Consider the following 22,359-nt stretch of genomic DNA (forward strand, 5'->3'; position numbering starts at 1 on the left):
CAGGTCTTTTCATCACAAATGCCTGGAAGTCCTCTTTTTCACTGAAGTCCCATTTTTCCCCTGAAAGATTACACTCAGTTCTGCTGGGTCAGTGATTTTAAGTTATAGTCCCAGTTCTTTTGCCCTCCACAATATCATATTACATGCCCTCTGATCCTTTAATGTAGAAGCTTCTAGATCTTCTGTTATCCTGACTGTGGCTCAACAGTATTTGAATTTCTTCTTTCTAACTGTGTGCGATATTTTCTCCTTGACCTGGGATCTTTGAAATTTGGCTATAATATTCCTGGAAGTTTTCTTTTTGGTATCTCTTTCAGGAGGTGATTGGTGGATTCTTTGATGGTCGTGTAAGCTCTTATTTTGGTCATGGTTTTTAGGTAGTCCAATGATTTTGAAATTATCTCTCCTGGATCTATTTTCTAGGTCAGCTGTTTTTTTCAAGGAGATATTTCATATTGACCTCTATTTTTTTATTCAATTGGGTTTGCTTTACTGTGTCTTGGTTTCTCATAAAGTAACTAGCTTCCATTTGTTCAATCCTAATTCTTAGGCAATTATTTTCTTCTGAGAACCTTTGTATCTCCTTTTCCATTTGGCTTTTCAAGATGTTGACTTTTTTCTCATGACTTTCCTGCATCACCCTCATTTCTCTTTCTATTCTTTCCTCCACCTCTCCGAATCTTCCTTCTATTTCACCTACTTTCTCTTTCAAGTCCCTTTTGAGTGCTTCCAAGGCCTGAGAACAGTTCATTTTTCTTTTGCAAGTTTCGGATTCAGGAGCTTTAACATTGTTATTATCTTCTTCAGAGGGTGTATTCTGGTCTAGCTTGCCCCCAAAGCAGCTTTCGATGTTCTGCTGTTTTTCTGCTTACTCATCTTGGTCCCTTCTTTCTTGTCTTTTAACTCATTCTTAAAGTGTAGTGTTGCTTCCAGGACACATTGTTCTGAGCTATAATTCAGCCAAGGGGGTGATTGGGCTTTTTCTTAGCCAGCCTGGCCTGTGAGTAACCATGGCCTACTTTCTATTTGACCCAGAAACAGAAGTCTGATTGAAATCTGATTCTCTATGGTCAGAAGCTTGGTGTGCCTGTCCCCTTTTCCCACTGGATGGCTGTACCTCAGCATTTCTTGTTGGCTCAGAATTTGGGCACCCCTCCCCAGTTCCAGCAGAGACCACAGCTATTCCCCCCAACTGCTAGACTCCCTCACTGGTCCACAAACCAAGCTTCAAAAGAAGCAACTGAAGATTCTGAGGCTTTCCAAGTGCTGTGAGGCTGGTCCTGTTTTGCATGCTGTGCTCCTCTTCCAGCCTGAACAGCAGGTGATCCCAGTCACCTAATTAAGCTGTCTTTGGTGGGAAAAGTCTCTGTTCTTATGTGGGTTATGCTAATCCAAGTGTTATCTTATTGCATTATTTTTGGAGATATGTGGAAAGGTTTTCTGGAGCTGGGAGAGTCACAACCTTTCTTCCACCATCTTGGCTCTGCCCCTCGCCCTCTTTTTTTATTCATTTGGATTTGCTTTAGTGTGTCTTGATTTCTCATAAAGTCATTGGCTTCTATTTGCTCAATGCTTTTTGTTTGTTTGTTTGTTTTTGCAGGGCAATGGGGGTTAAGTGACTTGCCCAGGGTCACACAGCTAGTACATGTTAAATGTCTGAGACCGGATTTGAACTCAGGTACTCCTGAATCCAGGGCCAGTGCTTTATCCAATGCGCCACCTAGCTGCCCCTATTTGCTCAATCCTAATTCTTAAGCAATGATTTTCTTCAGATAGTCTATGTACCTCCTTTTCCATTTGGTCAATTTGGCTTTTCAAGCTGTTGACTTTTTTTTTTATGACCCTCCTATATCACTCTCATTTCTTTTTCCATTTCCCCCCCTATCTGTATTACTTTTCCCTCTACCTCTCTTATTTTATCTTCAAAGTTCTTTTTAAGCAGTTCCATGGCCTAAAACCAATTCATAATTTTCTTGGAAGCTTTAGATGTAGGAGCTTTTACTTTGTTATCTTCTTCTGAGGGAAACTTTTGATGGTCTGCTGCTTTCTCTGCCCGCTCATTCTGCCCACCTATTTCTTGGCTTTTAACTCCTTCTTAAAGTGGGGCACTGCTTCCAGGATGAACTGTCCCAAGCTTCAGGGGGTCCCAGGTGGTACAATTTAGGCACATTCTCAGCCCGCTGAGCCTGTAAGTGTCCATAGTAATGCTTTCTATTTAACCTGGAAGTAGAAATCTGATTGAAATCTGATTCTCTAAGGTCAAAAGTTTGATGTACCTGTGCCCCTCCTCCACTGGGCCACTGCCATTTGAGTCTGCTCCCTGAATAACAACACAGTGCTCTTGCCTCTGCTCCAACAGAGACCCTCTACAATTTCTCCCTGGCCAGCTACTGGACCCCCTCTATGGTCCTTGAGCTGAGTTTCAGAAGAAGCCACTGATGTTGAACATTAAGAGGCTCTGGAGGCATGGCCTGCCTGAGGCTGGTTCTGTGCCACACTGAGCTCCTCTCTTACCCCATTCAGCAGACAATCCTTGCCACCTACTTAAGCCATATTTAAAAAAAAAAAAATTTGACTTCCAGATTCTCTCCCTCCCTCTAACTCCTGCCCTGCCTACTGAGAAGGCAAACAATATATCAATTATATGTGTGGATTCATGCAAAATAAAAGCATATTAGCCATATCAAACAAAAAAAGGCAAAAAAGTGAGAAAACTATGCTTCAGTGTGCACTCATTTCATCAGTTCTCTCTCTGGAAGTGCATAGCATTTTTTCATGAGTCCTTTGGAATTATCTTGGATCATTGTATTGATCAGGGTAGCCAAGTCTTTTTTTCATATTTCAATCTGTATTCAGATGTCATCAGTTTTCTCTCTGTAGATGGATTGCATTTTTCGTAAGACCTTTAGAGTTTTCTTGGATCATTGCATTACTGAAAATAACTGGGTCATTCACAGCAGATCATCTCACAATATTACTGTTATTTTGTATAAAAGTTATCTTTCTAAAGCACAGATTTGAACAGGCTACCTTTTCCCCTCCCCATTCAATAAAGTCCAGTGACTCCCAATCACTTCCCGGATCAAATATAAAGTCCTTTGTTTACATCCTTCATAAACTAGCCCCTTCCTACCTTTTCAGACTTCATACCTTACTACCCCTGAAATAATTTGTGATCCAGTAACACTGATCTTCTTCCTCTCATGAGAAACTTCTTAATCCAATTGGGTGTTTTTACTAGCTGTCCCCTATGCCTTGAACTCTCCCTCTTCTTCATCACCTTTTGGATTCCCTAGATTCCTTCAAATTTCAGCTAAAATCCCCACTTTTTCAAGAAGCATTTCTTATTTCTTTTAAATGCTAGTGTCTTCCCTCTGAGATTATTTTCAATTTATCCTGTTTATGAATTGTTTGTACATAGTTATTTGCATGTTGTTCCCCTCCCACCCTTATTAGATTTGGAGCTTTTGGGGTTGCCATTCTTTTTGCTCTTCATTGTATCCCCAGAACTTCTTGTGTCTGCACATTGCACTAAATAAATGCTTGTTGACTTGACTTCTCTCTGCTTGGCATAAAAGTAGATACCCAGCAAATACAACAGGATTGGCAATCTCATGCTTACTATTTTTGTTGCTAGCCAAAGAGCTAGACCACCAGCTTATCCCACAGAATCTTCAGCAAAATAGTGCTTCATTTGTAGTCCTGTGGGATCTAGTCTATTATGCTGAATAAGTGGGGAGGCATAGTTAAGTGTCCATGAGTTGATGATGGTCATATTTGTTTTTCTGTTTTACAGACATAGCACTTTTACTTGCATGTTTCTCTTGAAAGTAGAGCTTGTTACTCTTTAGGTTGATGAACTTCCCTGTCAAATTAACAAGATGAGAAAAGTAGCAAAGGTTGCATTTTTGTAGAAACTTCACTACATTTTCTGACCCTAATTATTGCTGAATCTGCTTATATATATTTGGCCTTAATGTTTATCAGTCTTATATATATATATAAATATTACCTCTGGGACTCAACTGGTTGTTCTTTTGTTTGAGTTTGGAAGGGGAGAAAGCTTTTGAAGGCAAATTAATGTGGGGCAAAATGAGAGGAGGTTAAGAATAGCTTTTTACATAGGATCCACACTCCGTGCTCCAGTAGGCAAATTGTTTTTTGATCTAGCTCCTGAAATTCAGGTCTGTATTGAAATAGGCCCAGGGACTGTACTATAGTTGGAAGTGGAGTCATGAGGTTTAATCTACAGGGAAATTCATACTTGGCAAATCCTAGGAGACTAGTTCAAAATACTGATTTAAGGAGACATCTCAAGTAAAACCTAGATCAACCTTTCCTTTTTCATTGGGTCCTGAGATAAAGTGAATTTCAGGAACCTCAAAGGAATATCTGGCTTTCATCATTTCATTCTTAGACTATTGTATCAGGTTCCTTTAACTGGTCTTATTGCTTTGAGTATCTCCCACATCCAATATATTTTATACACAATGTCAGATTATGATTGCTCATCTACAATTCTGATCTTATCCCTTCATACTTATAATTCTTCATTGGCTTCCCATTGCCTCTACATTTATATATATATATATATGTGTGTGTGTGTGTGTGTGTGTGTGTGTGTGTGTGTGTGTGTGTGTGTGTGTATTTTAGTGAGGCAATTGGGGTTAAGTGACTTGCCCAGGGTCACACAGCTAGTAAGTGTCAAGTGTCTGAGGCTGGACTTGAACTCAGTTACTCCTGACTCCAGGGCCAGTGCTTTATCCACTGCATCACCTAGCCGCCCCGCCCCTGCATCTGCATTTAAATTCAGTCTTTTTAGCTTGGCATTCAAAGTCACTCACCATTTGACTACAATGAGTACAATATCTCTTCCTAATTATATTGACTTGCATTGCTTTCTAAAACACACCTTTTGCTTATTGGAAAGAATATTTATGGTTCTCCAAAGACACCTTTCACATTCCTACCTTCCCTTCAGTTATTTATTCAGTCTCTATCTTACCACTTTTGTTCATTCTTTAAGAAACAAATAAAAATCTACTATCTCTATGAAGTTTTCCTAAGTGCCAGTTATCTATCCCCTCCATTCACCCACCCATAATGTGACATAGATGCTAGTTGCAGATTTCTTCCCATCTTTTAATCTCTGTTTCCTTTGGTAAAATACAAAGGGGTTAGATTAGATGACCTTTCAGGTCACTTCTAGCTCTGATATTCTGTTAAATTTCAGGTAAATGCAATGAAAATACTCTACAATAATGCCATCTAAAAGAGGAAAAGGCTGTCTCAGAGAAGTAAAAAGATCACCATAATTTTGGAAGTAAATAATGGATAATCAATGAAGGGATATCAGTGAAGGGATTTTATTTGGGTAAAGACTGAAAAGTGGTTTCCGATATTCCTTCTAAGTCTATGGAACTGTGTTGCTAGACTAGCTTTCACTAGTCATTTCTTGAATGCCAAGTATTGCTTGGGAAAATACTGAAATTTCACTGAATGTTTCTGCTACCCAACTGCTATCTAATCTCAGTGGGATTTTCACTATTGGTTGGCAATAATCTTAACTATCTTGTAGGGTCTCCCTATTATACTTATCAGAGCAGTGATTCGAAACTGCTTCAACTTTCCTCACCCCTTAATCCAACGCCTATACCCTTCACTTAGCCAGGTGAGATAATTGCCTCCTACTTTACTAAGATTGAAGTTATCAAACATGAATTCTTTCAACTTCCACTTGATCTTATATTTTCTCTGCAGTTTCTCCTTTTCTTGTGTCCCAGAAGTAGAAATGTCACTACTCTTTGTCTGAGGCTAACTGCTTTATCAATGCCTTTGATCCCATAACCTCCTGCCCTCTTTATGACAATGTTCCACCCAATATCTTCTTCCTTCTTTTTTGGCTCCCTCCTTTAAACATGCTGAAAAGTAGGGGGAAGGGAGATGAGGTATAGTGGCAAAGCCTAAAGAGTCAGAAACAAAGGCGGGGAGGTATACAGAATGAAGAATACCCAGTCTATGCTGCTCTACAAAATGCTTTCTTCCTTTCTACTCTTTCTTTTACTCTTTGTCTCTATACAACCTCATCAATCTTATCCATAGCCAGAAGTTTACCTTTCAACTCTGAAAAAGAATCTATACTTCTAGACACAAACCTACTTTGAACCCAAAACTATTATTTATATTTTTCTAGGATGTGCTGTTTTTGACACATTTCCTGCATGACCTTGACAAAGTCCCTTAAATTTCCTGGGTCTCAGTTTCTTCATCTTTAAATTAGAGGGACCAAGTATGTGACCTCTAACATACTTCACAGTTCCAGGCTTATACCCAACATTTCCAAAAATAAACCAATCATCTTTTACCAATTAAATTTAGCAAGCATTTCCTAAGTGCTATCTATGTATAAAGAAGGCATTATAGTGGTTGCTGAAGATACAAAAAATAAGGAAAAAATCCCTGAACTAAAGAAACTTATATTCTAGCTTCTTTTCCTGAATACCTTGTTCTTTCTGATAATAGGAATATGTTCCCAGTGATGCTATTTAGTCATCTTTGATTCCTTCTTTTCCCTTATTCTCCAAATCCCATTGATACTCACCCACCTTCCCTAATATTTGTTTTCTTTGTAATTTGGGCTTTTTTACCATCCACTTAGATTATTATAGTAACTTCCAAAATAGTCATATTAATATTTACTGCATTTTGTCTTCCATCCAATAGCCTACAGTCAGAAAAATGTTCCCAAAGTATAATTTTGATCTTGTCTCTCTCTCCTTTTCTTGAAAGTCTTGAAAAGGTCTCTATTGTCTGCTAAAGGAAATACAAAATACTTATTTTATCATTTAAACTCATTCACTAGCTGGTTCTAATATACTGTTCCAATTTTCATTCTCACTATGCCAATACACATACACTACCATGAAACTAAACTCTTCCCCAAAACACCTAATGCTTTCTGGTCATTGTTTACGGCACTTCCTTTGCCTGGAAGACCTGTCTCTCGATTACTGCCTCTTAAAATCAAGTCAACAACCCTTCCTTGGCCGCCATGTTTTCTGACCGGGCCCGGCTTTGGCTTCCCCCATAAGGAAATGGCCAAGGACTACCAAGGACCCCTGGGGCCGTCGCTACTAAGGAACCCAAGCTAACGAAGCTGGGGGGAAGCCATGGGGTCTAGCAGTAACTGGTTGTCCGGAGTGAATGTCGTGCTGGTGATGGCCTACGGGACCTTGGTATTTGTGCTGTTGTTCATTTTTGTGAAGAGGCAGATCATGCGTTTTGCTATGAAGTCTCGCCGGGGCCCTCACGTCCCCGTGGGGCACAACGCTCCCAAGGATTTGAAGGAAGAGATTGACATCAGACTATCCAAGGTCCAGGATGTAAAGTATGAACCCCAGCTTCTTGAAGAGGATGATGCCAGACTTTTGCAGCTGGAGACACCAGAAAATCAACATTGCTACAACTACCTGTATAGGATGAAAGCATTGGATGCCATTCGTGCCTCTGAGATCCCATTCCATTCCAGAAGGCCGGCATCCTCGTTCCCTGATGGGCAAGAACTTCCGATCCTATCTTCTGGAGCTTCGAAACACAAGTACCCCCTTTAAGGGTGTCCGAAAAGCTCTCATTGATACCCTGCTAGATGGCTATGAGACAGCTAGATATGGAACTGGCGTCTTTGGCCAGGCTGAATATCTACACTATCAGGAAGCACTGAGTGAACTGGCTGCCGCGTGAGTTGTCAAAGCCAGTGGTGGGAGTTCCCAGGGGCAGCACCAGTCAGCAGCTAAGGATCTAACGTAGTCTCCTGAAGTTTCCTCCCCAACAACTATCCAAGTCACCTATCTGCCCTCCAGCCAAAAGAGTAAAAGAGCCAAGCACTTCCTAGAGCTGAAGAGTTTTAAGGATAACTACAACACACTAGAGAGCACTCTCTGACTGCATTTGGGGATAGCCATGGCCAACATGGCTCCAGTAGGAGAATCCAGTCTCAGTACCCAGGGACTTCTCCAGGGCAGGAGACACAGCAGCACTAAACAGCATTGGTATCATTATGTCCTCCCTTAGCTTATCCCTCTGGTCTGCTGCAGAACTTCAGCTCCTCGAGGCCCTCTTTCCCTCTCCAGTAGCATTTTTATGGAGTTGAATCCACTTATTTTCCCTCCGTCTGTGTCAGTTCCTCCCTACCCCAAACTTGTTTTGATCATGGTTATTTTTTGACCTCTCCCAAAGTCAGTTTTATCCTAAATAGGTTAGTGGGGGCAGAGGAGGGGGCACTTAATGATGTTAGAAATGGAAACCACAGAACCCCTGTCTTACCCACTTGGGTGGGAACTCTAGCCCATGAACATGTCATTTAAAGTTGTGGAGAGAAAAGGGCAGATGGGAGCTAGGGGGTTGTACTTAAACCAAGCCCTGTTGAGATTTGTGTTGTGTTTAGTGCACTGCCTTGCCCTTCTCTTCGAATACTGTAGATCAAGATGTGACTGAGGGGAACTGTTGTGATATAAGCACTAATTCCATATTCCCCCGATAAGTCACTGCACTGATCTGACTTTATAAATCGGTTATTTAATAAAAACAACTTTAAAAATAAAAAAAAATCAAGTCAACAAACATTTCTTAGTATCCAATATGAACAAGATGCTATGCTAACCACCAGGGATACAAAAACAAAAGCAAACAACAAATATGCAGTTTCTTGCTTAATCAGAAAGAATTTATGGTGTACTGCAAAATTTCTATTAGCTTATTCTGAATTCCTCTTTAGTACAAAAGAAATGTAAGCTCCCTGAGGGTAGGGACTTTGTATTTTCATCTCTGTGGCCTCTAAACTTTCCCTTTTATAATGGTTATGAACACACACTAATGAAAACCCAAGTTCTGTAAAAAAAAAAAAAAAGAAAAGAAAAGTTTTATGACCCTTCAGGGAAATGCTTATTTGTCAAAGTATTGGCTTGTGTGGAGACAGATTTGAATATCTAGGAAAACTTTAGATATAAGTTGTTGTTAAAAAATAATTTTGGGGGAAATTTTCTGAAAGTGTCTTCACTGGTAAAATCCTTTCCAAGCTTGCTATGTGAAATATGGGGATAGTCCTTCCAGGCTTCTGTGCAGAGAAATGTCTTCATCATCTGTATAATTCTGCTTTGTTCTGAAGATGCAGAACCAGGGGAAGATGTTGAAAGATTTGGAAAAAGAAGACTTCTCTGAGGCCATAGCAGAGATACAAGGAGTCAAGTTTTATAGGTCAGTTGGGAAAAGTACAAAGGATAGAAATTGTTTGCCTTAGGAAAGGAAAGCTCAAGTCAAAGAGAGTATATTATGACATCAAGACCAGGGTATAAAATCAATTCTTGCAAAATTTCCTTTGCTGCTAAGAATTCTAAATTATGTTATTTGGAATATGTGAATATGTGAGTGTGGGTCTTTGTGTGTGAAATAGCAATACTTAAATATATATTTGATAGACCATAAAGTTCTGTAACCACAATAACTGTAATATATTTACATAGAACTTTATGGTTTACAAATATGAAATACACAAGTCTTTTAATTCTAGCAATGACCTAATCTAATACTTCCAATGGCATAAGGAAAGAACTTTGCAAGCCTCAAGTACTATATAAATACTAGCCTTGCTAGTCCACACTGTTATTATTAATTAGCATTTTATTAATAAATAATGATTATTATTTATTACTATTATATTTATCATGAAATAGACCAAAAAAAGGATAGTGAAAAAGAGTCCAGCATTTGGAATCAGAAGACCTGGATTTGAATTTTGGACTGGCCATTGACAACCTATGTGACCTTGGCTTAGTTGGTTATCCTCTTTGGTGTTAGTCTGCTCCTCTGTAAAATGGAGATTCTTGGGAGTAGATGATTTTTGATGTCTATTCCAGCTCTGAGGCCTATCATCCAAGATTATTTGTCAGAGGTCATGCAAGTGTCAGAACTGATTTTAGAATCCAAGCCAAGTCTAAATCTAGTGCTTACATATTTTTAATATATCATAAATATCAGTCAGGGCTCAATACTAAGAAAGAATAATTGCAAAATTTATTATTTGGAGTTTTCTTTTTAATTTGTATTGACAAGGAAAAACACTTATTTATTTAAAATAAAACAATCCCAATTCCTTAAAATAATCTGTGGCCATTAATTAATAACAATGTGTTTGAATTCCTATAGGCATATTTAAATTTCAGTTCTTATACATATATGGACATGTTGCCTCATTAGTTAAAATACAAACACCTTGAGGGCAGAGACTGTTTTTGGTTTTACAAATAATTTAGTGCAAATATTGAAATCTATGATGTGATTCCATATATTCAAATTTGGACAATTGAAGTTATAATTATGTTAAAAAAATGATAATTGGTTCCAGTCAATGGAAAGATGGATGACAGATTAGATAATGCAACCTCTTCAAAGGATTCATTATTCTCACTAATCTGGACCTAGCTGTACTTTGTATTCCTAGCACTTAGCATGGTACCTAGCACATCAAGAGCTAAATATATATATTTGTTGATTTATTATGTAATTGGTTGAATCTCCATCTTTTTTCAAAGCTTAGCTCAAATGCCACCTTCTATAGGAAGCCTGTGGCGTTCTCCCAGTTGCAAGTGAATTACTTTGCATTTACTATGTTTATTATTTACATTTAATTATATGTATAAGTTCTGTTTCCCCAGATAGAATATAAACTTCTTGAGGGCAGGGATTTTTTCTTCTTTGTCTTTCTACAGACTATGGAAAATCGAGGGGTAATGCTTTTTGGAAAAAAAAAGTTTAGTTCACAGGTCTAAACATTAAATGTGGTTACATTTGCCTTGTAATGGTAATAAATTCACATCATATCTACTTTTTTATAGTGCAACCCAGTACAAGTTTGTGTTTCTTTGCAAAAAAAAAATATTTGGGACTACAAATATATATATTCAAATGTTCAATTGACAGAATTCTGTTAGGAGCTTAATAGCATCTCATATTTTATGCCACTCAGTTCTCAAAATGCTTTCACAGACATAGTAATAATAAATAATAGGTGACATTTATATAGCACTTTACCATTCACAAAGTGCTTTACAGACATTATCTTATTTAATTCTCACAACAGCCTTGTGAGGCTACCCAGGCAAGTATTAATGTTAACATTTATAGAGGAGAAACCGGGGCTCAGATTATATTTGTACAAAGGTCAGTAGACACTGTAGCTGCAACTCTAAGCTGTGTGAATTAAGTTCAGGCTCCTATCCTCTTAACTGCTCTGAATTTAGAATATGAAAGTGGTTATTGTTTTCTCATGTAATACCATAAATTAAACTTTATCTCCTTTGAAAATGCATTTTAAAGGAAGATAATATACAGGATTTTTAGATTAAAAATTTTAAGAGATCACTTTATAGCACTTTCAGAATGTCCAAATGCTAACAATTTTATGGACTAAGTGGTTTATTTAGATCAATACTACCCAGCATCCCAACTTACATCTAATAATATGTAACAGCCATTATCATACACAGTGTAAATAGTATAACATCAGATTTATACTACAATTATAAGTTGCAAATGTATAATTAGTATATTTTAAACTCTCGATATGTAGTAATTCAACATAATTACTTTAGTTCCATAAATGCATACTAATCAGAGAGAAATTACTTAAATAAAACAAGAAATTCATACAACAACTGCAGAATAAGTAAAATTTGAAGAGGAAGAAATTCCAGAGCATTAATTACATCTCTCATATTCTTTCACAGAAATACAAGTGCAAAGCTTGATTCTGCTTACACCAGGGTCTCTGGATGTGGTCAGGACTGTTACCATTGTGTTGTGAATGAAATCCATCCCTTTGTTTTTTACTTATGGATTTATTTTTTTAAATCTGAATGAAGTATCAAAAAGCTTATTAAATATTTCAGTACTACCCTGTACCTGTGATTTCACAAACATCATCACAATTACCAATGATAAAAATCCATTAATGTCTTTTTTGTGGGGTAATGAGGGTTAAGTGACTTGCCCAGGATCACACAGCTAGAAAGTGTCAAGTGTATGAGGCCTTATTTGAACTCAGGTCCTCCTGAATCCAGGGCTGGGGCTTTATACACTGAACCTAGCTGCCCCTAATGTCTTGTCATCACATGTGACTCTTGTCCATGAACCCTGGCAATCCTCCCAAGTGGAATCCAAGTTCTCTTTTATTAGCATTACGACATATAGTAGGCAAGAATTTTATGAAAAGATGATTGAAGTTACCTTTGTATCTATTCACTCTAACAACAGTTGGAAGGAATAATACAATCCTTTTTTCTCTTCCCTAAGAAGAATCCTTACTTTTAGCCACAACTTTCTTTCTTCTGATTTAATTTGTAGAGAACATATCAAGAGTGAAAATCATTAGGTTTCTGAGGTACAATGTCCATTTATTGATTACTGGACAAAACATCTTACATTTAAATAACAAACCAAATAATCAAATATGTAGAGATGGTTTAAAAAGAGAAGACTATGATAGAGTGGCTAGAAAATGAGAGCATTCAGAGTCAAGGTAAACCTGGGTTCAAGACCTGCTTCTGACATATATTGACTGTGTGATGCTGGATAAGTCACTTCTCAGTATTCTGGGAAACTCTTGAAGATTACAATTCAAGAATAGGTATTCCTATATTAGTACAAGGAGTTTCTTCTTCCAGGAGTTCTTAATATCAGTGGAAGCACACCTCCAGCCTCTATCCTTTAAAAAGCTTATGACATATTTGTGGTCTTTTCATGTATATTGGGAATGCATTTTTAGGGTTGAATACAAGTGTTTGCCAGTATGATACTTACTCCATATTGATGACATATACAAAACCCTTAGGTAGGTCACTCAAGATAAATTTATCCCTTAAAAGAGTATGCTTCATGTAGCCTAATCCTAAATTCCTACACTCCACTCCTTTAGACTGTGATTCCAACAAAGATAAAACATACTACAAATAGAAACTCAATTGTAGCATGGAGCGGAGAGTGTTGGGGCCCTAATTTATACCTTTCAACTCAGAGATATTTTCCCATTACCTAAAATATATTGAATTAAATAACCTTAAGATGATCATCATCAGGCAACATGGAAAATCAGGAGCATCTGATACTTTACATTCTCCTCTAAAGCATTAGGGTTAGTCCTCCTTTATCCTGTGATTTTCTCTGAAAGCACATCATTAGTTGGAACGGACAGTGTTAAAATTGGTATTACATTCCCGTTCAAGGACTTGACAGCAAATGAAATATAGGTACGTTCAACAACATGACATAAAAACAAAAATGCAAGCTTAGTCCTCTGAAATCATTTAAACCAGAAGAATTCTATTCCAAGTCCAATAAAATAAGCATAAATGTAATATGCATGTTATTATGGAAGGGGCCCCAATGTACCATAAAGTATATACAGCATGTAAAAACATAACTCTACTGTATCATAAATTTAAACTAAAACGAATATGCTAGTGGTAATAACCATTAATTAAATATTTAAATAGCTACAATCTTGCCTTCCATCTTAAAATTTAAAAGGGCTTAATTATAATACTTAGATGACCTGGTAGCTCAAAAAATCCCACCTACCTGAGGAAATTTGTACTGTTGCCTTTTTTAATATCAGTACATTTCACCAGAACAAGAAAAGTTATTGTCTGAGTTCCAAAAATGATTGTTACTATCAATGATGGTGTTTCTTCCACTGAAGAGAAGTTGAAAAAGTAAATGTTCATCTTACAATTTCTCCCCTTCATTCTCCTCTATGTTTCTGAGTACTACAAAAGTAGCTTTTCCTTAACAGAGTAAAAAACTGATTATATCATTGAACAACTGATCTTGACCAGAAAACTCTATGCTTCAATTTCCTCACTTTGAAAAGGGAGTTGGACTAGCCTTTCCAACTCTATGATTCTAAAATTCAGTGCTAACAGAAAAGGAAATGTCATTAAATTGCTCTTGTCCCTTCCCTTCTCTCCTTGATACTTCATCTACTCTAATAAGATCATTTTCTTGGAAATTCATGATAACAATCATTATGATGTTGGCATGGACCTTTTAGAAGTTTAAAATTGTTCCATACTGGATACTTGCTAAGCTAGGTATAAGAAAGTGTTCCAAACTTAGATACTACATATGCCATCACTTATCTGTTTGGATCTACTTATTGGTGTATAAAGTCAAATAAAGTTGGAAGTGAGATACAGGTATTAATTAGGCAGTGGCAAATGATTAAGCTCCAAAGTAGCAAATGGTGAAAGGTGAGACTTTCTGTAGCTTCATTAACACACTTCTTTTTTTACTAAGAGTAAATGAACTTAACCATTTTTAATTGCACAAGTAAACTAAATGAAATCACTGATATAAATTTATTAGGGAATAAGGTGTCATAGAAGTAGCATTCTGGGGCAGCTAGGTGGCACAGTGGATAGAGCACTGGCCCTGGAGTAAGGAGGACCTGAGTTCAAATCTGGCCTCAGACACTTGACCCTTACCAGCTTGTGACCATAGGCAAGTCACTTGACCCCAATTGCCTCACCAAAAAAAGAAAGAAAGAAAAAAGAAAGAAGTAGCATTCAATTTAGAGGGAAGAAGACTTGGATACAAATGCATGCTCTGCTACCTTTTACCCATATACCTTGGGCAAGTCATTGAACCACTTTGGGTCTATGATTCCTTATCTGTACAATGAGGGAGTTAGATATGCTCACCCATAAGGTCCTCAAGCCATGCCACTCCATTCTACCTTTCGTTTAGCACATCAATCCATGCAGTGTGTCCCTGTGTCCCTTATTGGTGAGATTTTACTATTTTCAGGTGTACCCAAATATATCATGATTCATTCTGGCCTTTTCCATGTTTTTTTCTTCTGCCACATGCCTTTTTCCCTCCCCACTCCCCCCTTTGTCTTAGGAATAATAATCATAAAGAGCACTATCATTCCTGGAAAGGATATGTCAGCCATTGCCTATGAATCCACTCACCAACTCTGTGACTTCCCAAATTAAAATACTCCTTTGGGGCTATCACTCCTCTATATGTGTGGTCAACATAGCTTACGCAGCTAAGTGGCATTGTGGATAGAGAATTGAACTTTGAGTCAGGAAGACCTGAGTTAAAATCCTGTATTTAGATACTAGCTATGTAAGCCTCAGCAAGCCGTTTAAATTTTCTCAGCTTTAGTTTCCTCATCTATAAAATAAGGATAATGTCATATACCTTATAGGATTGTTCTGAGGATCAGATGTGATGATATGAGTAAATTCTAAGATACTTCGAAAAACCGAGCTATGTCAAATAATGGTGTATTTGTACATATTAAACATAGTAGGTAAAAAAATTACAAAAAAATTATGTCCGCTTATAATTATTTTTATTTAAAGTGCATTTGCATAAATTATAATGAAATTATTTTTAAATATAAAGAATGTATTGACAATTGACACAATTTACATGCTCTTTCCTACTCTTCAAGTGCTATATAGATGTAAGTGGTAATTATTATCTTCCCCTGTTATATATACATAAGCTCCTTTTCTGGAGAAACTATCTTTGTGTTTATATTTGGATCTCTAGCTTTTAGCATAGTGCCTGACAAATAGTAAGCAATTATTAAATGTCTTTTCATTCATTCTTTCTTTAATCCTTATGTTCTTAAAAATACAAAAAACTACAGAAGGAGCAGACATTTGGCTCACTGTGAACAAAGACCTTGGTTTAATCTATATAGGCTATTATAAGAGTTTTAAATGCAAAATACTTCAATGGAGATTATTAAATACAGTGTGCTTCAGTGTTACAATGGATCTATGATAGAATTAATAGGGTTATTTTAGGCAGTGATGCAAAATATATCCCATTCCTGCCTATCCATCTTGTATGACTATCATTCATCTCATCCATGTTGTCCCATATTTTGACATGTCTGGGGTAGGGGAAGAAATGTGTATTTAATGTACCAATGGCTTTCTTCATATTCTCTTTGTGTTATATGGATTCTAGGGGAACATATATACTATTCATAGGTTACCTTCACCCCTGATTCTATCATGTGACTGGCCCATCCTTGCCTCTATAATACAGAATACTAAAATAAAATGTATAAGACTAATGCAACATAATTCAGAAACAGATTATATAAAGGGCATGGGAGAATGAAGATCAATGATTCTGAAGGATTAAAGGTTTAGTCAATAGTAGAGATTATAATCTCGTGACAAATAAGGAATTCTTGATGACATGTGGTTTCCATTGGATGGAGGAAAGCTAAGTCTACATAGCTTCTATACAAGGGCCTATATAAGGTATGACATCCAAAATAACAGAGAAACTGACCTTGAATATAGAAGCATCCCTTCAGAGAGTTGGCAAGAAAATATCTTATCGTCTCTATGCCTTAATATTTCTAAACAAGAATTGGAATTTCTTTCTCCCTAGCCAATTCTAATGCCTTGGTTTTTGTTATTTAATTAAAAGGGAATAGCATTTGGTAAGGTAATGGATATTACATGACTTGTCAATCTTATTTTGGTCATTATAGAATCAGTTTTGGCTAGAATATATTGGAATCTTTTCCAGTGATTCATTCATACTCAGAACCTCCTGACTTCCTTGAATTCTTAATGAAATTCCAAATCTCATGGCAATAAATTTAAAACACTAACATTTTCACTAACACTCCCTACCTTAGGATCTCTGTGAGGTTCTTTAAGCAAATACACTTAATCTTTCTCACATCTATCAATAATAGTAATATTAATAAAGATAGCAATCTAAATAGTTTACATTTATATAACTCTTTGTAGTTTATGAAGCTCTTTACATATGTTATCTCATTTGATTCAGTCAACAACCTTAGAAGGGAGATGCTATTATTATCCCTATTTTACAGATGAGAAAACTGAGGCAGAGGTTAAATGACTTGCCCAGAGTCACACAGCTAGTAAGTATCTGAGGCAGTGATTTGAAGTCAGGTCTTCCCAACTCCATCTTGTACTCTATGCATTGCACCACCTAGCTGCCTCTACCAAATCCTGGGATGCCTCTGTCTGACTGCTAGGCCTTCAAGTATACCCACTGAGTGTGATTTATTGGTGTCTCATTTCTACCACATGATCTAATAATGAGGCAATTCTTACATGCCCTCAGAAGAGAAACAGGCACATTTTAAAAATCTCTCCATGCTCATTTATGTTCTTAATACTTTGCTCAAAAAGCTTATAACTCTTTTTTGTTACCCTCCCAGTCTTACTAATTCAGTCAAATATGAGTGGAAAATTCAGATTATACTAAGGAATTACCATTGGTTCTACTTTTCCAATTCAGTAGGTAACATGCATATGAGAAGGAAGGATTATTTGTAGCTGTTTAATCCAAATTTAAAAAATCATTAATTATGATTCCTACCTGGAAATAGTGCTCCTGGGGCTTCTGATATGATATAATATCATTCTATTGCAGTAATGCTGAGGGTTCTATTACTTGGGGAAGAATAGACATCTAGCAGTTACAAAGTAAAAGTCATAGAAACATCCCAAAATGCCTTTGCAATCATACTGTGCTTGAAATGACCTACCATAAAAAAATAAATAACAATTCTTGTGGTGTGTGTTTGCCACTAATGTCTTATAAATTTTGACTAATAGAGGAAACAGTGCCTCTAAGCCTCTAATAAATGACTCAATGCTGGCAAAGTAAAATAATCAGCAAGGATGAACTTTCCTTTAGACTCATTGACCAAAGTCATCAGTGTCATAGCCAGTGTGATGACTCAATCTTTTCTTCTGAAGTCTGTAAAAAGGAAAAATCCAAATGAGGTCACTTCTCCCCCTAACACTGTAACTTTCAGGTTGGTGATATAATATAATGAATGGCAAAGAGGCCTACTAGGAGCTCTTAGATTATTCTTTTTGCAACATTTAATCCAATAGACAATAAGTGCCTACTATATTCCAAACACTGTACTAGGCATAAGGATACAAAGATAAAAGTTACAATAATACCTGCCCTCAAGAAGTTTAGTTCTATTTTACACTCATTGTAGTAACTTTTTACTGATATTAAACATCACTGGAATACCCTTATTTTTACCTGAGAAAGAAAATATTAACCTTCTTTATCTGTTTAAAAGTCCAACTACTTTCATACTTCTTCTTTTTTTTTTAATTTAAAAAAAATTTTTTTAGTGAGGCAATTGGGGTTGAGTGACTTGCCCAGGGTTACACAGCTAGTAAGTGTTAAGTGTCTGAGGCTGGATTTGAACTCAGGTACTCCTGACTCCAGGGCCAGTGCTCTATCCACTGTGCCACCTAGCTGCCCCTACTTTCATACTTCTAAACTAGGAATCCAATGAGGATGATGGGTCTCATCAAAAATATTGATTATTTGATAGTATCTGGACTATCAGCGTTGCTGAGCATCTACGTGTAATAGAGAGCTCTTCCAGGAGGATCAAGTAAGCTTCCTTTCTGATTCATTCAAGTTTGTGACTAGCATCTAGGCCATCTCACTGTAAACCTAAGCAAAAACTATTGAGATGATTCAACATGTATAACCTATATCAGATTGCTTACAATCTCAGGAAGAGGGAGGGGGTGGAGAGAGGGAAGGATAGAATTTGGAACTCAAAACAAAAAAAAAACCCAAATGGTAAAAAATTATTTTAACATGTAATTGGGAAAAAATAAAACATTTTTTAAAATATTGAGAACAAATTATTTCATTCTCTGGAAAACATCCTAACATCAGTGAAGAGATCACTCTTTTTAAAATAGTATTTTATTTTTACAATTACATATAAAGACAATTTTAAAGATTCATTTAAAAAATTGAGTTGTAAATTCTTCTCCCTCCTTCCTTCCCTTCCCTCCCCTCCCTTCTCCCTAAAATACTAAGCAATTTGATATAGGGTATATATGTGCAATCATGTAAAACATATTTCAATATTAGTCATGTTGTGAAAGAAGAGACAGATCAAAAGAAAAAAAAAACATTAATTAGTAAAGTGAAAATAGTATCCCTCAATCTGCTTTCAGAATCCATCAGTTCTTTCTCTGGATAGAATTTTCCATCTTTAGTCCTCTAAAATTGTCTTAGATTATTGAATTGGTGAGAAGAGTTAAGTCATTCATAGTTGAGCATTGAATGATACTTCTGTTACTATGTACAATGTTCTCCTGGTTCTGCTTATTTCACTTTGCATCAGTACATGTAAGTCTTTCTGTGTTTTTCTGAAATCTGCTCATCATTTCTTATTGCACAATAGTATTCTGTTATATTCATATACCACAACTTGTTCAGTCATTTCTCAATTGATAATCATCCCTTCAATTTCCAATTTTTTCTGCCACAAAAAGAACTGCTATAAATATTTTTGTACATGTAGGTCCTTTTCCTTTTCCTTTTTTTTTTTTTTTGCAGGGCAATGAGGGTTAAGTGACTTGCCCAAGGTCATACAGCTACTGTCATGTGTCTGAAGCCGGATTTGAATTCAGGCAGGTCCTCCTGAATCTAGGGCCAATGCTTTATCCACTGCACCACCTAGGTGCCCATCTTTTTGCCCCCTTTTCCCTTTTTAATCATGCATTTGAGATACAAATCTAGTAGCAGTATTGATGGATCAAAGGTTATGTGGAGTTTTATTGCCCTTTGGGCATAAAAGAAACCAAATTTGTACCAGGTTGCTTTCCATTTAAGGGTATTTTCTAGATCAATTCAATACAACTCAATAAATTTGAAGTACCTATATGTACAAGGTATTATGCTTGATACTGTAGATGCAAAAGTAAAAAGAAAATCACCCCTGCCTTCAAGAAGTTTACATTCTTGCAGCAATGGGGACAATTGGGAAGAATCACATGTATACTGAAGTTTATTATATGTGGGGATTTGTGTGCTGGTAATCTTTAGTAGCTGACTCTCTAGGGAAAAAATGTATAAACTTTCAACTTTAATCTGAATTATGAACATTGTCTCCATAATTTTCTTAACTGTAAAGCATCAATAAAACAATAAATCTAACTTTGATATTTTATCATTTGCTTTATCTGTGATATGAATGTTCTCACTGAAGATTTGAACAATCTCTCCCAAATAAATTCAATTTTACTTCAGTAAAAACAGGTCTGTACAAAGTGCATCAGTAATATTTGAGAAGGCAGAGAACAGCTTCAACTAGGGGTTCAAGGAAGACTCCAAGAAGAAGTTGACAGCAGTGCTGAGCCTTATCTCAAAAGAAGATAAAGAGTCTGAAAGACAGAGATAAAGATGAAGGAAGTGTCTAAAAATGCATGAAAGTGGGAGATGGAATGTGAAAGCTGGAAAATAAATACTAGTATATGTTGGCTGGAAAAGAGATTGTGTATGATTTCCAAATTTCCCAAAAAACTCTGGCTTCTTGGACTTCTTAAGAAAAACTGGACAGTTTTTTTTTTGGTTTTTATATCTTAATTTATTATTTTTAACATTCTTTTCTTTTTAGGTTTTAAGTTCCAATTCTGTCCATCCCTTTAACACCCTCCCCCATACTTCATTGAGTAGGCAAGCAGTATATCAATTATACATGTAAAATTATGCAAAACATATTTCCATATTAGCCACATTTTTTAAAAAGCAAGGAAAATTAAAAAGTGAGAAAATTAGACTTTGATTTGTGGTCAGAGTTCATAAGATTTCTCTCTAGAGGTGGATGGCATTCTTTTTTCATTATTAGTTCTCTGGAATAGTCATGGATAATTGTACAGATGAAAATAACCAAATCTTTCACAGATGAGCATCATTACAATATTGCTGTTACTATGCACAATGATCTTCTGGTTCTTCTCACTTCACTTTGCCTCAGTTCATATTAGTCTTGCCATGTCTTTCTGAAATGAACCCTTTTGTCATGTCTATTGCAGAACAGTACCCCATTATAATTACATGCTGCAATTAGTTCAGCCATTCCCCAGTTGATGAGAATCTGTTCAATTTCCAATTCTTTGCCACCACAAAAAGAATGGCTACAAGGAGCAGCTAGGTGGCGCAGTGGATAGAGCAGTGGCCCTGGAGTCAGGAGTACCTGAGTTCAAATACGGCCTCAGACACTTAACACTTACCAGCTGTGTGACCCTGGGCAAGTCACTTAACCCCAATTGTCTCACTTAAAAAAAAAAAAAAGAATGGCTACAAATATTTTTGTACACATAGGTCCTTTTCCTGTTTCTTTCATCTCTTTGGAATACAGACCTAGTAATGGTATTGCTTTGTCAAATGGTATGCGCAGTTTTAAATCCTTTTGGACCTAGTTCCAACTTGTTCTCCAGAAAGGTTGGACCTGTTCACTGGTATATCTATTTTGCCCTCATCTTCTCTACCATTCTTCATTTCTGATATATGTGAGGTAGTACCTCAGAGTTGTTTTAATTTGCCTTTCTCTAATTAATAGTGATTTAGAGCATTTTATATGACTATAGATAGCTTTGATTTTTTTCTTCTGAAAACTTATTGTTTATATCCAATAGGAATGAGGTTTAAGGATTACCTAATATCATCCCTATTTTCTTCCCCATTGCAAAAGATTTTGCTTGTGCTGCTCTTTTATGTGAGAAAAAATGTTCCCCATTCTACCTCTCACTTTCCCCTTCTTCCAATGTATCTCTTTTTTAAACCTTAATTTTTTGAAGATCATTACAACATAATTGACTGACACCTATGCCCTATGTGAACTCTATTTAACTGCCATAATAATAATAATAATAATAATAATAATAATAATAATAATAATAATAACAATAAAGATATTTGGTGTTACATTCACAAAGAGGAATCTAAACAGTTTAACTTTATTAAGTCCTTTATGATTACTCTTTCATGTTTACCTTTTTATGGTTCTCTTGAATTTTCTGTTTGAAAGTGAAATTTTCTATTCAGCTCTCATGTTTTCATCAGGAATATTTGAAAGTACTCTATTTCATTAAATGTCCATTTTCCCTGCTGAAGTATTATACTCAGTTTTGCTGGGTAGGTGATTCCTATTCAAATCCTAGCTCTTTTGGCTTTTGGAATATTATATTCCAAGCCCTCTTTAATGTGAAAATCACTGAATCTTGTGTGATTCCCAACTGTAGCTCCATTATTTTAATTGTTTATTTTTGATTGTTTGAAGCATTTTCTCTTTGACCTGGAAACTCTGGAATTTGGCTATAATATTCTTGGGGGCTTTTATTTTGGAATCTCTTTCAGGAGGTTATCAGTGGATTATTTCAATTTCTATTTTTCTCTATGGATCTAAGATTTCAGGGAAGTTTTCCTTAATAATTTATTGAAATGTGATGTCTAGGT

At 36.3% G+C, this 22,359-nt stretch overlaps 1 protein-coding gene and 1 pseudogene across 2 annotated transcripts in view; both read left to right on the plus strand.

The window, feature by feature from the left end:
- The window catches only part of NKAIN3 (sodium/potassium transporting ATPase interacting 3), an 831,085-nt gene that overhangs the window by 279,255 nt on the left and 529,471 nt on the right, over positions 1-22,359 (plus strand). The window lies entirely within an intron of this gene.
- Positions 7,042-8,606, plus strand: LOC122736013 (annotated as a pseudogene).

Source organism: Dromiciops gliroides, chromosome 1 (assembly GCF_019393635.1).
Source record: "Dromiciops gliroides isolate mDroGli1 chromosome 1, mDroGli1.pri, whole genome shotgun sequence".
In the NCBI taxonomy this organism is placed as follows: domain Eukaryota; kingdom Metazoa; phylum Chordata; class Mammalia; order Microbiotheria; family Microbiotheriidae; genus Dromiciops; species Dromiciops gliroides.